This window comes from Piliocolobus tephrosceles, chromosome 14 (assembly GCF_002776525.5).
Source record: "Piliocolobus tephrosceles isolate RC106 chromosome 14, ASM277652v3, whole genome shotgun sequence".
Classification (NCBI taxonomy): domain Eukaryota; kingdom Metazoa; phylum Chordata; class Mammalia; order Primates; family Cercopithecidae; genus Piliocolobus; species Piliocolobus tephrosceles.
In genome coordinates, this window is record NC_045447.1 from 82362191 (window position 1) to 82368931 (window position 6741).

Here is a 6741-nt window from a genome sequence, read left to right on the forward strand (position 1 = left end):
CTCTGTACAGCCTTCTCCTCCTCAATATTCTGCCCTATGAATTCTAGCCATGTTGGCCTTCCCAGATTCACAGTTCTGTCTTCTCAACTCAGGAAGACCTCTGAGCTCCATCTGCATTCTTCCTTCCTGTGCTGTGGCCTGGAAACTTTTATAAGGTGATGGGGAGGTCAGTTGTGGGGCTGGCCTCCTTTGTTTCTCATCTCTTGAGGGTCACTGTCCTTTGACCCTTGATTCCAGTGATTGATTCCCTTTGTTGCTTGAGGGCCATAGTTTTGTATATTTTGTCCAGTATTTTTGTTGCTTTAGGTCAGAAAGTAATTTTGGTTTCTGTTACTCCATCTTGGCCAGAAGTGTAAGTCACTTACCTAAGCATTTATATATCAAAATGCTGCATATATAATTTTAGTTTAAGCTACTTTTAAAAAATCTCCTTCATTTTCCATTTGGCATTCTATTTAGGGTATTACATTGATTTTTTGGAAATTCTGTTATTGGCAGTTTCTATTGCCTATCACTTCCATTTAAAGATAGTGCATAGGATATTCTAAAATAGCTATTCAACAAAGAGAAAATTGGGCCTGATAGGGTGAGAATCACAGCTCGAATACCTCAAGTGACCTTATGATGTATTGTCTAAAGGAGACACTTTTGACAGTGAAAGAGGGTGTTGTTAGTAAATATATCAGGACCATGGCCTAAACCAGGACTATCCCAGGCATCCTGGGACATATTTGTACCTCATTTCTATTTTATGCCTTTATACAATTCTCTGCTTAATTCTACAAGCCTTTATTGAGCCTACTTCTTTGTCCAGCTGAGTGCCACATGCTGACATCACTAAGATCAATATGGCAAACTCTGAAAGATGGACAGAGAGAGAGGAGATGGTCTTTTATAATGCAGTGTGATCTGTGCTCCAATAGAGGTGAGCACAAGGGCCTTAGGAAGGCTCAATGAAGAGCATGCCTGATGGCAGAGGAGGGTACTTAGGTTAGAAAAGATGAGTCAAAGTATGTTCATAAGGAGCGTGGGATGAGAGGTGGTGGGAAAGGTATTCCAGACAGTGTGTGTCAAGGCCAAGAGCCAGGGGAACACAGGTAGGACTGTTTTTTCTTTTCTTCCAAGATGGAAGAGTGTTCTGATTGACTGGAAAACAACGCACATGGAAAGCTGTACAGAAATCAGAGGGGAAAGGTAATACTTATAGCAACAGCAGTTAATATTTAGTGCCCAGTTACCACATGCTGGACACAGTTCCAGGTACTCTGAACATATTTGCCCATTTAATCATTGCAACAACCCTATGAGGTAGGTACTATTATTATCCCCATTTTCAGGTGAGGAATCTGAGGCACAGAGAGAGTAAGTACATTGCACAGGGCCACACAAGTATGTGGTAGGTCCTGGAGTTGAAAGCAGAGCCCCTTCACTCTAAGCTCCTGAAAGCCAGATGCTACAAGGCCTTGTAGTGGAGGAATTCCAAGTGGAGGAATGCTAAGGACATCCTCCTGTAGGCAACCAGGAACCCCTGAAGCATTTGAAACAGGAGAGTGGCTTAAAACAAGGTGGTATAAGAAAGTGCTCCCAGAGCAGCATAAAAGTCAGCTGTAGTGGAGGTCTCCACTAGTCACAAGAAGTGGTGAGAGGTTGAGCTAAAGCAGCTGCAGCAGGGATGCAGAGGATACATTCCCCAAACCCTTATGGGCAGAGTCCTTTGGCCTCAGTGACCACGGCAAAAGGTGCAGAGGAGAAGCCCAAGAAGATGCCAGGTGTCTGGCTTATGCCCTGTGTGAATGTGAAGCCTCTCATAGACACGCAGCTTACGGAGGAAAAGCAGGTTTATTTGGGAAGGAAGCTTCTAGACCACGACTTCCATATTAGCCATGTAGGTTTTGAGGTGCTTGTACAAGTTCTAGGTGGAAATGTCCAGGAGGCAGTGGGGAGCTCAAAGTAGATCTCAGGAGAGAGGCTTGGGCCAGAGGCTTGTGGAGTCATCAGCGTGGGGGTGGGAGGAGAGCCAGTATTTGGACAAGATTGCAGTGGAGCACGAACAGAGTGGGAAGAGGTGGTGACGAACCCAGGAGCTCCACCATGCAGTAGATGGCTGTGAGATTAGGAAGCAATGAAGAAGGCCAAGAAGGATGTGGGGGAGAAGCATCAATAAGGAATAAATGAGTCGCATGTGCTCCAGAGAGGCCAAGTAAAGACTGGATTTGGCTCTCACAGGTCATACATGAAAGAATCTTTGGAACCAAAAGGAAAATCATGGTGGTTTAAGGGGTATATTCAGTTTCTAGGTCTGCTGTCACAAAACACCAGAAACTAGGTGTCTTGTTAAAACAACAGAAATTTATTCTCTCACAGTTTTGGAGGTTAGAAATTCAAAACAAGGTGTTGGCAGCACCACACTCTCTCTGAAGATGCTAGGAAGGATCTATTCCATGCCTTTCCATTCGCTTCTGGAGTTTCCTGCAAGCCCTGACATTCCTTGGCTCATAGATGCATCAGCCCAGTTTCCGCCCCCATCATCACATGGCCTCCTCTCTGTGTGCACGTCTGCATTCCCTCTCCTCTTCTTCTGAGGACACTCGTCATAGTAGATTAAGGGACCTCCTAACTAATTACATCAGCAACAACCCTGTTTCCAAATAAAGTCACATTCTAAGATTCCTAGGAAGAACATGAATTTTGGGGGGGATGTGGATACTGTTCAACCTGGGACATGGGGTAAATAAATGGCGAGGAAGATTACAGATTACTTTAAGCTAGAGAGGGAGATAGGGTTAAATGTAGGCCAGCTTTTTTTTTTCCAGGATGGGAGAGGTTTAAACATGTTACTACATTGAATAAATGAAATAGCCATGGACATGGAGAGGCTAAAGATTCTGAACTAAGTGCAAGTAATTGATAGCGAAAGCTCCCACAGGGCTGGGGCCTAGAGCGCAGATGGATGGATCGACTGTGGGCAGAACTGGGGCGTGGGAGGGGTGTGCAAATGCAGATGTGTTTGAGGGTGGGGGGCTGAGTGGGGTGCAGCGTGACAGTGCAGCTCTGAGCATGCTGGAGGTGTTCACCAAGCAAATCAAGAGCAGATGGCAGAGCGAGCAGCTGAAATAACAGCTTGTGAAATCAACCCTACTTTGTGGGGAGAGGATTAGTTAAGGATTCTAGCCATGGGAACCAAGAAGAGGAGGATAATCTGTTCATGCCTATTATGGGGCTTTGGGGGAGCAGTTTCAGCCTCAACCTGGAGAATGTTTTAGAAGGTCAGAGAGGAACCCTGAAAATCATGTGAGCTGGCCCCTCGCTTTGAAATGAAGTGTCCACATAGCAGTAATGCCGCCCTCTATGTGATGGTTCTAGAGTGTGACAATCTGGAGTGGTCATTATGGAAAAGGGCTGAAGCATAAGAATGTAGGCCCAATACTGAGATAGAAAGAGGATTCTCTGAGATGACGTAGGCAGGGTGATGGTGCTGGAGGTGGGTATAAGAAGCCCTCTGCTGCCTCAGTCCCAGCATGGAATTCAATTCATCAAGAGCAGAGCCAATCACCATTTAGGCCCCCATGTTAGCCTTAATTTATTCCTCAGGTGTGGAGAATACTCCTCAAGATGCATTCAGAGTGTAAGTTACCTCTTCCTCAGCAGAGGACTGCCCAGCAGGTTTGCAATTCTGTCATTTGGAAACTCCCAGATGTCTCCCTTGGCTCTTCCCATTCTTTTGCTTCAACACATTTTAAGACCAGGCCCCTTAACTGTAGAATCAGCATGAAAAACAAGTAGGTTTCAGGAAAAATTATCCTAAATGGAATCTCTACTGCACTCTGTTTATCAGATGGAAGGCTTAAAACAGTGTAAGAGTTTTTAGAGTGTATTCATAACACACGAGTTTTGGGTCCATAGACAGGGGCTTTTTCTAGATCAAACCGCGCAATTGTCCTGTTGATCCTGGCCTAAAATCCGAGTGGATAAAAAATATTTTAGGAGAGATGATATTCCAACGCTCAATGGCAAAAATCAGGGCTGAGCCCAAAGCCCATGTTTTCACACATATTATACAATTCAGTGTGTTGCGCTACAGCTAGAACACTAGTTCTCAACTGGGGCGATTTTGCTTTCCAGGAGATGTTGGCAATGTCTAGAGACATTTTTTTTTTCCATTTTCAAAAATTGTGGCAAAGCACATAACATAAAATTAGCCATTTGAACCATTTTCATGTGTATAGTTCAGTGGCACTAAGCACCTTCACATGGGTGTGCAACCATCACCACCATCCATCTGTAGAACTCTTTTCATTTTGCAAAACTGAAACTCTGTACCCATTAAACACTAATTCCCCATTTCCCTCCTCTCCTAGCCCCTGACAACCATCATTTGACTTTCTGTCTCCATGATTTTCACTACTCTAGGTCACTCAAATAAGTGAAATCACACTGTGGAGACATTTTTGGTGGTCACAACCTGGGGTGGGGTGCCGCTGGTGTCTAGTGGGTAGAGGCTTGGGAGGCCACTCAACATCCTGCAATGCACAGGACAGTCCCCACAGGAAAGCATTAACTAACCCCAAACCTCAATCCTACCAAAATTGAGAAACTCTGAGCTAGAAAAATCCCATTAGCAATCTCACGCCACGGAGTATCCGTCAATAGAGACTAGTTATGTTGCAATAAGAAATCACCTCCAAATGTCTGTGGTTTCACACAACAACTTACTTTTTTGCTCTAACGTGGAGCATCCTTAATCAGCAATCCAGGCTGGTGGGAGTTCCATCCTGACCTGGGCTTCGATGATGACTGAAACAGGAAAAGGATCAGTGATAAATTGTGCCCTGGCTTTTGAAGCTCCCATTGGAAGTGTCCAGGTCATTTTCGGTCACACTTTCTTGGCCATATCAAATCAGTGGTCCACATCTCACTTCAAAGGGGGTAAGGAAGTGCATTTTTACTCCGAAGAAGTACAACCACCACACCTACCAATTAAAAATCAACCTCATAGCGTTATCACCTGCTTGAAGTGCTGAGCTCAGAGCAAGCCTACCAGTAGGAGCGGTGCAGGCTGCAGGTTTTTTGTTTTGTTTTGTTTTTTGAGACTGCACTCCAGCCTTACTCTGTCACACACACTGGAGTACAGTGGTGTGATCACAGCTTATTGCAGCCTTGATCTCCCCACACAAGCAATCCTCCCACCTCAGCTTCCTGAGTGGTTGAGACTACAGGCCCATGCCACCACACTCAGCTAATTTTTTATATTTTTTTTTGTAGAGATGGGGTTTCACTATATTGCCTCGGCTGGTCTTGAACTCCTGGGTGCAAGTGGTCCACTTGCGTTGGCCTCCCAAAGTGCTGGGATTACAGGTATGAGCCACCACACCTGACCCAGGCTGCATTTAATGTGGCGTGTGTGTGCTGCCCACAAGAGTTATTCTGTGGCTACCTCGTTCTGCATTTTCATGTCTTGCGGTCAAACCAGCCCTACTTCCAAATTTTCTCTCTGCTTCTGCCTTATCTCCTTTTTGAAACTTTAGATTACCTGCTTCTTCAGCTGCAGACCTGCCTCTTCTTTTGGGCTTGATGTTACCTCCTTTTGGCTCAGATAACCTGAGGCAACTCTGCTTAGGCAGATGACTTCATGTCAGAACTTCATGACTTTGGCCTACAGGCTCTTGCATTAGACCGTGGTCCACTTCTCAGAAAGTGATACAGCAGCAACTATGCTGAAACTCAGGTGATTGTGTTTGGAAGAGATTTCAAATATTTAAATGAGTAAAATCCTTATACTCCATCCAATAGGTCATTTTTTAAAAAGAGGTTGGTGGCTTTTCATACTGGTTGTACGCTAGGGTCACTGGAGAGCTCTTAAAAATATTCCCCATTTCCAGCAATTCCGAATTAATTGTTTGGGTTTTTTCTATGAAGCCTGAGAATCACAGGTTGACCCCTTCAGTTGGAGCACTTTGCATACTATTCATCCTGGCTGGTCCCGTGAAGAACTCATCTCCTTAGGAATTGGAGACTCTGTTTTGAGAAGGCAGTTGATTGATAACTCCTGCTCTTAAAACCATTTTGTTTTTGTTTTTGTTTCTGTTTTTCCTTTTCTCCATTGTAGAACCCAGAACTGTGGGGCCTCAATTAAATAAAAAACTTACTCAAACATGTCAGATGATTTTAAGGTTTTTTTTTTTTTTTGAGACAGAGTCTGGCTCTGTCTCCCAGGCTGGAGTGCAGTGCCCGGATCTCCGCTCACTGCAAGCTCCGCCTCCCGGGTTCACGCCATTCTCCTGCCTCAGCCTCCAGAGTAGCTGAGATTACAGGCGCCCGCCACTGTGCCCGGCTAATTTTTTGTAGTTTTAGTAGAGACGGGGTTTCACCGTGTTAGCCAGGATGGTCTCAATCTCCTGACCTTGTGATCTGCCCGCCTCGGCCTCCCAAAGTGCTGGGATTACAGGCGTGAGCCACCGCGCCCGGCCGATTTAAAGGTATTTTTAAAGGAAAATTCTTACCCTACCTTGAGTGTTCTTGTGGAATACTCACTTCCATCTGGAAGTGAAATGGGCCTTCGCCTAAGTGAGAAAAAAAATAATATCCATCACTTCCTGAGGGGCTCCTGTGTACTTAGCATTGCACTGAAAAATTTTTACATATATTATTTAAAATCCTAGATACAACCTTGCAAGGTCGGTATTATTATTGCCTCTATTTTGCAGCTGAGGAAATCAAGGTCCAGAATGATTAAGCAAGATC

At 44.8% G+C, this 6741-nt stretch overlaps 1 long non-coding RNA gene across 1 annotated transcript; it reads left to right on the forward strand.

Moving 5' to 3' along the window:
• Positions 1–234: 234 nt before the first annotated feature.
• LOC111543268 lies at positions 235–2667 on the forward strand. The gene is made up of 3 exons (XR_002731797.2): positions 235–925; positions 1126–1194; positions 2365–2667. It is a non-coding gene; the product is annotated as an uncharacterized LOC111543268 (long non-coding RNA).
• The last annotated feature ends 4074 nt before the right edge of the window (positions 2668–6741 follow it).